This window comes from Saccostrea echinata, unplaced genomic scaffold (assembly GCF_033153115.1).
Source record: "Saccostrea echinata isolate AGI-Se365-2 ecotype Australia unplaced genomic scaffold, CSIRO_AGI_Sech_v1 ptg000028l, whole genome shotgun sequence".
Lineage (NCBI taxonomy): Eukaryota > Metazoa > Mollusca > Bivalvia > Ostreida > Ostreidae > Saccostrea > Saccostrea echinata.
The window spans coordinates 8,728,457-8,742,515 of record NW_026889777.1 but is presented as its reverse complement, the minus strand read 5'-3'; the positions used below and the strand labels follow the sequence as shown (position 1 = coordinate 8,742,515).

The following is a 14,059-nucleotide window of genomic DNA, read 5'->3' as shown; positions in this document are numbered from 1 at the left end:
ATTAACATGTTTAAAGAGACGTGAAATAAAGAAAAACATTCATTTTTGCTATAGGTGAACATCGCATAAAGCACATCGAAATGGGTACATACCTCTAATTATTTTTAGAATCGGTAGGAGAAGAAAGTAGTGCAGAAAAAGTTACAAGTTCCTTAATTTGCAGACCTGAATTTAAAAAAACTGTGATAATGTATTAAACTGAGCCTCATACTTGTTGATAAAGAGTATGTTCCCTTGCAAAAAAGCTTGGCAGATGTAATTTATCAAGAAGATCAGCAGAATTATTTTATGTATTATAACACCAGTGAGAAGTCTTGAATTCCCCTACTTTCACTTTCATTTTCAGAGGTTAACGCAGACAGACGCATTTTGCCGGAAAACGAATCTGACATGCCACCTCGAGATTTTAACCAAGGAAAGACAACTTGATGTGCTTTGATTTGAGGGGTCACTCAATGCTGAACGAAAATTAGGGACATTGCTATGTGAAGAAACGTTAACATTGCCGCCTATGGGAAAACAATTAGTGGGCTGTACCCAATATGTTGAGCCTATTGGTAAGAGAAAATTATCATAGATCTTTACTTTGTTTTGAACTCGGTGTTTACTATCATTTCCAATTGTTTAAATTTATGAAAGAAGCAAATTTTAATTTATTTATACATATTTTGAAACAAATCGATTTGTTACTTCCTCCCCCCCCCCCCCCCCCCCCGGAACAGACAGCTTATGCACATATCGCCCATATTGTGTACACATGTAGCATGTAAATTAAATGTATCGATTTTATACAATTTATTAATTCAGAGCCATTAATAGATATTTAGAAAAGGAACAATTATTTTAAAAGTACACCCACCACTATTGTTTATTTTCAATACACAAAAATTCACAAATGAGGTCGGAATCAGTATTCAGTGAAGTTCAAGGTCAAAGTGAAAGTAGAGTGGCAAGTAAGTTATCAAAACTGCTTAGTGCTACCTAGTGCAGAGTCTTGCAGTATGTAGGTGATATGCATTTGTCATTTTATGAAAGATGTAAAGAAAAAAAAGGTTTCCATGCCTTATTACAATAATTGTAAATGAAAAATTTATTTTCATGAAATAGAATGACATGAACGAGGACATACATGTGCATTCTTTCAAAGAAGTCTGTCAGGCTACAGTTGTGTAGAAGTTTTAAAGCAGTGTGTGCGTGAACATGCACAATACATTTTTTTTTTATTAAATGCATTACATGTATTTGTCTAATGTATAATTATTGTCAGTAAACATGCTTTTTACCTGTATTATTAATTTACATGTAATTTAACAATGCTGAGACTAATCAGTGCAAATTCATAATTTTCAATTGATATCAAATTATGGGCATAAAAGTAATGTGGTAGGATTGTGTGTGTTTGTTGTCTGTCTGTGAATGCTTTAGGTGCTGATAAATTATTGTACCATTTTTTAAATTGATTTTTTTTTAGGTTCATGGTGATACAGGACAACTTCGAGGTTCATGCAGATGGTGTTTAAAACTATCAGTCAGTAAAAACAAACTCATTTGAACATATCTCGAGTCTTCACATGTAAAATGATGGCCGCAGTACTTTTAATATGTAAGTTGAATTTTCTAAAGCTTCTTTGTGTGTATGTATGTGTGTGTGTGTGTGGGGGGGGGGAGGAGTAATTAAAGCTTAGAAAATGTAGATTTTAAATGAATATTTGAGCTATTAAAGTGACCATCAAACTAGTATGTACATGTATGCTATATATTTTACAGCTAATGTATTTTGAAAAGAATTTCAAAACAATTACATTCATAGTGTTGTGTATGATAAAATATTAAGATTAAAAAATATAAGAGTTGAAATTTCTTTAATATTTGTCAGTCAGAATGAGCAATTCATTTTCCTACAAATTACAAAATGGTTACCATGGAAACAAAACATTTTCTGTAGACTATTTATTTGATCTGCTCATGTTAGTATTTTTATTATTTTAAAGTTATAATGAATATTTTAGTTCTAATTTCATCTTTAATTAAAAGTACGGGAAAAGTAACACTACATGTGTAATAAGCAATCCATTATTATGATGTCATTATGACGTCATAGATGAGTGAACTTGCATTGGCGTAAAAATTGCTTTGAAACAGATGAATGTATACAAGAATGTAAAGGCTTATAACTTTTTTATTCCTACACCAATTTTCCTGAATGATACATCAATGGACAGGAAATAATGAGTACTTTCTAGTTTTACTACTTTCGGGGTATTTGTAAACTTAATTTTTTTGTCAGTCATGGAGAAACAATGAATTCAAGGGTGAGGGATGATAAAATTTTGTGCAAAAATGCATTAATACTTTGAAATAAGAGAAATGGACCCATATGAGTGCTTGATTATGATTTTGCTTGATGTATTTAAAGTTCTGAAAGAGAATAAAAATGATATAAGTACATTAATAGGCTAACCGATGACTTCAAATTTGGGTGCAGTTGTGGCTAGATGGAAGCATTTTAAAAGGATTTTGCATATACAACTGTGTATGCTGTAAAATCTTTATTAATGATTGAATTTTCCTGAAATTTGGCATAATGTCACTACGTAGACTGTAGTATGACGTTTAATGTAAAATGTTGTAAAATCCAGAAAATACTTTTTCATATTGGGTACATACCTCTAATTATTTTTAGAATCGGTAGGAGAAAAAAGTAGTGCAGAAAAAGTTACAAGTTCCTTAATTTGCAGACCTGAATTTAAAAAACTGTGATAATGTATTAAACTGAGCCTCATACTTGTTGATAAAGAGTATGTTCCCTTGCAAAAAAGCTTGGCAGATGTAATTTATCAAGAAGATCAGCAGAATTATTTTATGTATTATAACACCAGTGAGAAGTCTTGAATTCCCCTACTTTCACTTTCATTTTCAGAGGTTAACGCAGACAGACGCATTTTGCCGGAAAACGAATCTGACATGCCACCTCGAGATTTTAACCAAGGAAAGACAACTTGATGTGCTTTGATTTGAGGGGTCACTCAATGCTGAACGAAAATTAGGGACATTGCTATGTGAAGAAACGTTAACATTGCCGCCTATGGGAAAACAATTAGTGGGCTGTACCCAAATGCAGTATTTCTTTTATTTGGAATAGATTTAAATAACATTTTTATACAATATACATATAATAGTTTACAAGAGAGTCTTGGAACTTGTCGGACGAAAGGGTCGGTACTCGATAGCATTTTTTTTTAATCTGATGGTATCCGAAGTGTTCCGATTAGTTGTTGAGCAAATCAGGCTGTTTGTACTCTTGGAAGGGTTTCCATTAAAAATTCATGTAAGATAGCTGTGTTTGTCGAGAAATATAAAAAATACACGTATTACCTCTCTTTTGCCTGGCCTGCCAACGGAATACAATTTGCCTTCATAATCAGATTTCTATGACATGAATTTCATAAATATGAGTCGAACTTGCATGCAGAAAATAAAGTCAAAATACATGTATGATACATGGTATATACAATGAAATTACTCAGGATCTACTAGGAGATGGTACGTAGTGGATACACAGATTTTTTAATATCGCCGTTATCCCTTTGATCTTCATACATGCATTATCAAAATATAAAATTTAATGGCAGAAAAAATCTTTAATTTATTGTGTTTGTAAAAGTTATACAATTTTAACCGAGAAAATGATCATGTAGATCAGAAAGGAGAATAAACATAATGTCTATATAATTTGCTGCATTTCGTTTCTCGGATTAGAAAAAAAATCACTTTTCATTCCCGACATTTTATAGTTTTCTTTTCCGACATTTATGAATTATACTTTTCAGGTAACAAAACTGGGGCTGAAGACTTTCTTTATCGAAAATTAAATATCTTTAAACAGGTGCATGTTTTTCTTTGCTTTTAAAGAAATCATTGTTGAGTCTGAGATCAGTATCAAGTGTCTCAGACATAAATAAGGTGTGCAGTCACTGACATAATATAATGCAAACGTAGTTGATTTTTTTTAGACCTATCATAAAATGCATACTATTTTGCTTAGTATTTAATCACTATTTGTATATACATGTATAAACTGAAATGTTTTAAATTGGGAAATGTAGTTTGAATTACATGAATTATTTATATCCTGTTAGAAATTCTATTTCCACCTACTAGGTTTACAGTAACTTGCCAAAAAAGTACCCCCCTCCTCCTCCCCCCCCCCCCCCCCCCCAAAAAAAAAAATGTCGGAAATGAAAACAAAAAAAAAATGTCGGAAATTCTGAGCATAATTCCAGAGATTATATGTAGCAAATTATTTCTAATCATGATCAGCCCTCCTATTTAGATAACAATTGAGCTCCCCCCCCCCTTCCGGGCGAGGAAAGGAGTTTCAATATCCTAATTGCATTGGTCTTCATATCTTTGAGTGACGCAGACCTGGTAATTACAGTCACGGGTGTCAACAAGGTGGCAAACTGCTGTCTTACCTGTGTATAACATATGCATATAGGTGGTGGAAGAATCCATCAGACCACATGCATAGTCGTCCCCTTCTGGACAGTTTAGTTTGCCCAGAACTTGATCTCATTTCTTGTGTATGCAGTGTATACATACATGAACCTACAGTATATGTATAATCTCAGACTACATGTGGTAGCGGCTGATAAGGTATTTATTATATTGACAATATAAATGTACTCAAGGCGGATCAAGGAATATTCCTAAGGCTTACTAAGGGAACCTATACCCATTGAAAAACTAATAGCTAACTTAGGAATTTATTGACATATAAAATTCATATTTTTCCCCCTTAAAACTTAATTTCATGTAAAATAAAATAAATCTTATTTTATACAAGTGTAAACTCGAATTACACAATAATGATATGATGAATCTATATCAATAAGGGACTTAAGGTAGTATGAGTGTGAGATCAAAGTAATGGAAAACAAATGATTTTGGTATCAATGGATACACATATGTATAAAGGATGCTTGATTATAAAATAAAGAAAAAGAGTGTAGCCGTTTGCCATCTAGGGGTTGTCAAACTAAGGGAGGTAACTCTGTGTAATTTTTTCCTTAAAAATATAGTCCGTATATCAATTTAAATAAATAAGTCAAAGATGACGTAAAATTTTAAAATATTTATTTTTAGTAAACATGTAACATCTGTTCTAACATTTAAAACAATAAAAAAAATTATAACAATTTCTACACTTTACTCGCAGCGCCACCTATGATGTCTAATTTTGAACAGCAAAATACATAAATTTTGGATCTTAATCAAATTGTAAAGCACAGACAGAGTAATGGAAATAGAAAAAGCAACTTATTTTCATAAAATATAATAACAATCAATCAATGTGTCCAAATTTCAGAAATTCAATAAGAACAAATTAAATGGAAAATGAACTTGGTACAGTATTTCATGAACTACAGTACCAACCAGACCCAACCTGACACCTAAGCAGTCCCAGAAAGCAGTCCCCGGGACTGCTTTGGGACCGCTCTGGGACTGCTGTGGGACTGCTCTGGGACCGCTGTGGGACTGCTCTGGGACTGTTGTGGGACTGCTCTGGGACTGCTCTAGAAAGCAGACCCAGCAGTCCCTGGGACTGCTTTCTGGGACTGCTTTGTTCACTCATGCTTGAAAAAGGTTCTGAGTGACATGATAGCTCCGCCCCTTGTGTATTCTGAATTTGCAGGCTTCCTGTTGTTGTTTTGTTTACTTTCAGCAGAGAGGTGTTTAAGATAAAGAATATAAAAAAACCAAGGATTTTTTTTACAACATTTTAATAAGTAGAGATAGATATACATGTAATTACTAAATGTCTTCAGGGGCTGTAAATTTACACAATTGTAGTCTAGAATTAATTTTAAAAAATGAAAGTAGTTAAAAGGGAAGTGAGGAGATGACTTTTATCCTTTAAATTAAACTTTAATACAGGTGTTTGAAAAAAAATATATATATCTAGGCCTATTTAATTAATAAATGCTAATTAAAACTTTAATACAGGTGTTTGAAAAAAAAATATCGAGGCCTATTTAATTAATTAATGCTGTCAAGTTACGGAATGTACTCAAAGTTTGCATTAGCGCTATTTAAAAACAAACAAAAAAAAAAAAAAAAAAAAAAAAAAAACAAACAAACAAACTTGTCATTACAATAAGACATTCAGAAGGACGTACTGTACTGGATTTGTTTTTAATTGAAAAAGCTAAAACCATATGCATGCTAAAAAAGAGCATTCCATGCTATTTTTACCGCCCTCAAATAAAACCTAATAATTTATTAAATGACCATGAAATAAAATTATTCTACCATTCTTCAGTCATTTAAAACATTATATTTGTGAACAATTATTGGGGGATTTATTTATGAATTTGTTTTTGATTTATAAACAAGTAATTAAAAGAGTAAATTTATAAACATTTTAAAATATTGGGAATTGTGACTTATTTCTTATTTGTTTTGTTTGTGTTTTCCTTGCCGATTAATAAAAAGCAATACAAATGTATAAAATGGTGTCAACATCTGAAGTTTCAATCACCTTCGGGCATGATTAGCAGAAAGTCAATGCATGTTATTTGGGTATCAGTGTTACACATCACTGAACATGCTGGTCAACAATGACACTAATTTCAATCTATGTACTGCAAAAAATCTTCGTTTCAATAAATGTGTATAAATTTATTTCAGGATTAATTGATTTTGAACATAATCTGAGGGTTCCATTCGCGTGATTTACAGATGTACACTCAAACGTTTATATAATAAAAGTATTATTGTTTTCTGTTACATAGATAAAAATAGTGAAAATAATCATGTCTGAAATATAATGCACAAAGAATTTTTCAAAAGCTCTAGTATACTGAAGAAAACTGCATTCAGAGTATAGTATGGAAATCGGCCTTGCTCTATAATTATAAGGCCTATTTAAAGCTAGTTTTGATAGAAAATAAATAACTCAAGCTTAATTATCTATATGAAAAAATAAAAAAAATAAATAAATATGGAAACCAATATCAATCACAGTAATTTAGAAATTGATTTATTTTGGTGAAAAATTAATATACCACAAAACTGTGTTTAAATATTCATGTTATTTATAGGTGTGAACGTCTTCTTTGTTCAATATTTATTATTTGTTTCTATACGCATAGTGTGATTTTCTTAACAGTTAAAAAATGACTGTCGCATGAGAATTGATAATGCTCAGAAAGAAATGGATCATCAATTTCAACTGCCTTTTATAGTTACATTGTTTATTGGTAATCTCATTTCTGAGTAAGCTCCGCCCATTAAATTAATTAACCCCGCCCACTGGGACTGCTGGGACTGCTTTCTGGGACTGCTTTCTGGGACCGCTGGGACTGCTGGGACTGCTCTGGGACCGCTGTGGGACTGCTCTGGGACTGCTGTGGGACTGCTTTAGCAGTCCCGGAAAGCAGTCCCCGGGACTGCTCTGGGACTGCTTTGTGTCAGGTTGGGTCTGGTTGGTACTGTATATATTACCTGAACAACTTTCATTTGTAACATTTAAAAAAAGTTAATGTTTCATAATGTCCTCACAACGCCACCTATATCGTCCATTGACTCACAATGAAATATGGAAAATGTGAATCGTCATCACATATTTTACAACATACAGAATAATGGAAATAAAAAAAGCATATTATTTTTATGAAATATAACAACAATCAATCAATGTGTCCAAATTTCAGAAAAAAGAGTGGAGCCATTTTGAAAATATTCAGCCCGAATTTCCTCTGAACAGCTTTTCTCTACAAAATTTTCATGTTTACGATTTACAGTAAAATGATTCCATTTACATTTCCAGATTATATATATATATATATATATATATATATATATATATATATATATATATATATATATATATATATATATATATATATATATATATATATATATATATATATATTGAAAATGAACATGGAACAAATTGTATGAAATATATTTTATACCTAAACTTTCATTTCAAGCAATATAACAATTATTTCATGTTGTTTGATGAGCTTAGGCAGCATTAACTTTTTTCGAGCATATTTCACATCAAAAAAATTACAAGTGTGAGTCAAAACCAAGTTTGACAACAGAGTAGTGGAAACATTAAAAATAACTAATATCAGCAATTTCACATATGATTCCGTAGCTCAGTTGGTAGAACGTCAGCTCGGTAAGTGAGAGGCCTGGGTTCGATCCCTGGAATGTGATGTACATAAGGCATGTATTAGGTAGCAACTGTTCCTTCTGCAAACACTCAGCATTTGAAGTGAAAGTTGTGGAGTTGTTCGGATGAGACCATTATCCTCGAACATCTACATTATAAAAATAGGTCATGTGTCACAGTATATGCCGGCTCAAAGAAGAATTCGAAGAATATTTCACTCTAATGGAGATGTCACTGAATTAATACACACCAGCAGCAAGCTTTACATTTGCAGCCCAAATTCTGTCATACCTCTTCCCAGTTGGTATATTGTTTACCAGCTTGCAGGATGTATTACTGCAAGGTATCTGCAATTGAACAAAATTGCATTCAATATTACACCACGAGTGCTCAATGAATGGAAATAATATATATATATATATATAAATAAATAAATAAATAAATAAATAAATAAATAAATATATATATATATATATATATATATATATATATATATATATATATATATATATATATATATATATATATATATATATATATATATATATATATATATATATATATATATATATATATATATACTAGTATATGTGTGTGTGTGTGTGTGTGTGTCATTTTATTTCTCATATCAATATTTTATACTAAAACCATAATAATAACAAGAGGCCCACTGGCCTCCTCGGTCACCTGCCTACCACTTGCCAATGGAGGGCTGAAAATTTAGACCTATACTGGGAACTTAGGACGTTTGAGCAGTTAGGGATCTTTTTCGTGCCAGCAACACTACGATATGGGACCTCGGTTTATACGATCCCCATTCTGCACGTCCCGCACTGAGATTCAAAGTAGTTAGATTTTTCTGTATTAAAAAAATTCTTGATAATATCTCTTTAAAAGTGAAGCTACCCTTTAATTTAGACAAAATTGAATCCCTTCAACCTTATAAGGATGCTTTGTGGCAAGTCTGGTTGAAATTGGCCACATAGTTTTGGAGAAGTTATGAATGGATGACGCACACACCTACAGAAATAGGTTACCTGAGTAACACAGGTGACCTAAAAATTCTAGATTCTTATCTATGCCCACATTTATTTGCCTTTGCTCTAGTTTTTATTTATATGTTTTCAAATAACTAGAAATAGCGTTGAACTAAAATTAGGCATCCTCGCTAGCCAAGGGTTTCCAATATGAAATCTACTCTACAACCCAAGGGTTGTAGAGTAGATTTCGGATCGGAAACCCTTGGCTAGCGAAGGGTTGTAGAGTAGATTTCAGATCGGAAACCCTTGGCTAGCGAAGATGAAATTAGGAGATATCCATATTCTGTGGGATATTGGTTTCATGATAAACATTCTTTGATCACTGCTAGTTATGCTGTTGTTCGGTGTTTCACTTAGTACATCATTAAATAAAATGTACATTCAATTCCCATTAATTACAATAAATGGCCAAATTATGCTAGAGCTATCTTTGTAAGACTATATACAGACTTGTAAGGCAAACTAAACAGCCAATTTGTTTTAACTTGTAATGTAAGGCAAGCCTTACTACATGTATGTGTACCGGCTTATATGGATAAATATAAACAAAATAAAAATACCTTTAAAATGGCAGAGAGATCATATGTTTGAATTGTGGTTGAAAGCGCCTACTGAAGAGGGAGACCACACTTCTGGCAGGCTTGTAAGACACCAAGCTCCATATTATTCTCCAACCCTCTGTCCATCCAATGCTTTTGCATGAGCTGGTACAATCTCTTCATGATCCACAACTTGAAAACTGGGAGTGCCACACCCTTCATCTATTGGATATTTATTTAAAAACAAACTTGAAAGTACTTTTTAAGATTTGAGATATATTTTCAAATGTAATTTGTACATAAAACAAAAATTGTATGCATTCCATTAGCTCAAGATTTGATACTTAACCGATACTGATACAGAACTGGTTATCTTTTTTCATACTTGTATGTAAAATTTTCTGTAATGAATTTAATAAATAAATATTTTAACATTAAGTTTCTTGCTGTTTGACCCAAAGTATACTGATATGACCTCGAATGTGATCCTGACTTTCACTATGAATTGACTTTGAATTTATTTGACTTTCCATTCAAACTTTCTATGGAAATTATTAATAAATCACAAGAAATTGTCTTGTCAAGTGATCTTGAAATAAGACCCCTTAACGTAAAAAAAAAAATATGTTAACTTTATGCAGACCAACATTTTTTTTCCACACCATAGCCCTAACATTACTTTTTTCATATGTACATTTGTATCCCTTATCAATCCTCACAGTGTATATAAATAAAGATAAAGGAATTAATCTGTAATAAAATTACAGTATTAAAATCCTTTTGCAATGCAAGTTTAACTTTGATGGTCAATTAAAGTTTAACATTTGACTTGTCTACCAATTTTGCACTGCACTAAATGCCCATGGTGGTGACCCATGCAGTATTGAAATGTTTTTGTTCGAAGTTCCTACACAATTTGAATTAATAATTAGTATTATGAATCAAATTCATTCAATTTTAAAGACATATTTTCCAACAGAAAATCTCCTATTCATACCTGGGTCTGAACTTACAAGTGTATGAGTTGAACGCTAGTGCTACCCACATTTTGGGGGGGGGGGGGGGGGGGCAGATGGCTCAACGAAGAATCTTGGTTGCTGCTGATATTACTTGGCATTTAAAAGTTTATCAACTTGCACAAATATTGTTTAATTCAATAAAATATCTCCGAACTTTACAGATTAGTTTCCTTGCAATCTGCGAGCATTTTGTTTACATAAATGCCGGGGCTACGTACTTTCTATTTCACAATGGGGAATAACTCTAATCAAAAGAAAGGACTTCTTGAAGAAAAATGTTATCATCAAAAGCAACATGAATCACTTAATCGCTCAAAATTTCTTGATACGGCTGATTCCTTGTTAATATATGAATTCCAACAACATTTTTATTATGGCTAGTAACATTTACACAGTCTGAGATCGATTAGGGATATCCCAGCAGGCACGCAACGTTGTATCAACGTTGAAAGTAGGTGGAATATAGGTTGCAACGTTGAACAACTATAGTTCAACGTTGTTTCAACGTTGGGGTTTCAACGTTGAATCCTCAACCTTTTTACAACGTTGAAACAACGTTGAAGATGCACCATATTTTCAACGTTGAATGTTCATCGGTATTTCAACGTTGAAACAACGTTGAAGATTCAACATATTTTCAACGTTGAATCCTTAACCCTTTTACAACGTTGAAACAACGTTGAAGATGCACCATATTTTCAACGTTAAATGTTCGTCGATATTTCAACGTTGATACAACGTTGAAGATTCAACATATTTTCAACGTTAAATATTTCCTGTAATTTTAAGGTTAAAGCAAGTTAAAAATGCAGCATATTTTCAACTTGTAATGTTGAAACAACATCGAGGATGCAACATATTTTCAACGTTGAAAAAGTGAGGAAAATTTAATGTTAAAACAACGGGTAATGAGCGCCTTATTTTTCAAGGTCAAAATAGTAAGGGATTTTGAACGCTAAATCAGTGTAATTTTTTGCTATATATATATGCATTGTTAGAAAATATGATCATTCACAATAAGTGAAATGTATTATGAATTAATTTATTTAGATTTCATTCAAAAGAATTGTGCTTTCAGTACTGTAATAAAATGTTTAATATGAGTTAATATGAAGTATGACATCTATATTCAACTCTCCACTGTAATTGCATGTTTCAAAAAAGTTAATTTGTACATTAATTCTGAATGCAGTGTTTATGCATAAATGAAAAAGAGAAACATTTTGTGCTTAAGATAAGCTTTTTATAAATAATGACATCTTTATCCAATACTTCACTGTAATTCCGTGTTACTATAGAATTAATAAAAATAATAATTTTTAATGTAATCTAATTAAACTCTGCGCAGAATGTATACGGAGCGGAACTAAGAAGTCTGATTTTAAATGCGTGTCTGCGAGAAAACCATGCAGAATGCTATGAAAGCAAGTTTTTCAAAATTTCTTGAAACTTTGCATACAAAGTGAGATCAAGGTCACTTACTTACTGCGTAAGTTTGGTGACGTCATTTGATTTGTTACCATGGATACAGGGAGAATTAGTTTATCGTCAGCCTATTTCTATACCCAGTATGGAAAAATAACACCTTTTGTACATATTCTGTTTGTGTATAAAAAATTTCCATAATATCTTCAAAACTAATGGATTTAAGGAATTAAAACCTTTGAGAAAAATATTTACAGAATTTATTTCACATACCTTTTTGAATGTGAAGAGCTACGAGTGCAAAAAGGTCACGATAATTGTAAGGAATAAGGATATTTGAATAGTCTGCAGAAAAACAGCTATAAAATTCCAAGAAACGCTTCCATTGATTTCATATTTTTAAAAAGTGATTGTTTTTAAATATTTTATTTAATATTAATGGGATTTTGGTTGCAAATTTAAATTGATGGAGTTTTCACTCTTGTAAGTGCAGAACTGCAAGTGCAAAAAGGTCACAATAATTCTAAGGGATATTCTGTAGAAAAAACAGGCATAGAATTTCAAGAGACACTTCAGTGATTATATTTTTTATCAAAAAGTATTTGTTTTAAGATATTTTAGTAAAAATAACAGGCAATGTGGTGGCACATTTGAATTAATTTATTTTTTCATCCTAGCAAAATTACACTATATCTGGGTAGAAAGCATACTGGACTACTGGAGTGATTACATTTTGAACGTTAAATCATTTCAGGCACATGACCTTCAATCTTCATGACTGAAATTAGCTTATATTTATCCAGAATGTCACAAAGATGCATGATTTGAATATTTGTTTAACCAGAAGTCTTATTCGAGACTGTAGCTCTACTGGTTTGTACGTCTAACAAAGGAAGAGATAAGTAGCAGTTGGACTTGAAACTTTGCAACAGCAATAAATAGAATAATGATCCTTGATTTGGTCTCTTTTCATGGAAATCTGACTAAAACTAAAGGAGGAGTAGATTTTTAAAAAAAATTTACAGAAATTTCTATTTTAGTAAACATGGCAAAACCGCTCATCAAAATCAAAATCCGATAAAAAAAAAATTATGTATCTCGGTATACTTTACTTGTGTGCCAAGTAATATTGAAATCAGACCAAAACTATAGGAGGAGTAGCTTTTGTTGACAGACAGACAGACGACCAACACCTTACTATCGCATAAGCTAGGGATGGGTATCGGCAAAAATTTCGTATCGTGATATATCACGATTTTCCCCCAAAAATATCACGATAAATCGTGATATTTTTACACGCATATTTTACTACAATTTCAAATGAATTTCCATAATATTTCTTAAAAATATGCTATAAAAACATAACTTTACTTTTTAAATTTTCATTTATTTAATATAAAGCATGTTTTGATGCCGTTGTTTAACTGTTTTCAACATTTTTTACACTTCCTGTTATTGTCATTCAATAGTTTGAACAAATAAAATGAATAATTTCCGGAATTTATAGTTAAGTACCAAATACAGGTATTTTAGTCTCCGCATCACGATACGTATCACGCATTAAAAAATCGCAGTATACCGGTATACCAATAAAATCGCGCATCCCTAGCATAGGCTCTTCTGGTCTCTAGCCAGTAGAGCTAAAAATCATGAGTTTTTGACAAGGCTTAATGTATTATAGCAATGAACTGGCTATACATGTAGCTATGGGGCTCATTTTACAGGATCCCTTAGCATGAAAATGCACATTGCAAAAACTGCAAATACATAAAATTGCAAGTTTAACAGAGAGAGTGTTCAAAAGTATGAACACATCAGTAAATAAAATCCACTTTTTCACAGTGTTGCCCA

General features: G+C 31.9%; 2 long non-coding RNA genes across 2 annotated transcripts; one reads left to right on the top strand and one right to left on the bottom strand.

The window, feature by feature from the left end:
* The first annotated feature begins 315 nt into the window (after window positions 1–315).
* On the top strand, window positions 316–3,100 carry LOC133193711 (uncharacterized). Its single transcript, XR_009721982.1, has 3 exons — window positions 316–557; window positions 1,472–1,603; window positions 2,921–3,100. It is a non-coding gene; the product is annotated as an uncharacterized LOC133193711 (long non-coding RNA).
* Window positions 3,101–8,258: 5,158 nt separating this feature from the next.
* On the bottom strand, window positions 8,259–9,876 carry LOC133193710 (uncharacterized). The gene is made up of 3 exons (XR_009721981.1): window positions 9,786–9,876; window positions 8,436–8,532; window positions 8,259–8,333 (listed from the first exon to the last, which is right to left on the bottom strand). It is a non-coding gene; the product is annotated as an uncharacterized LOC133193710 (long non-coding RNA).
* Window positions 9,877–14,059: the final 4,183 nt, after the last annotated feature.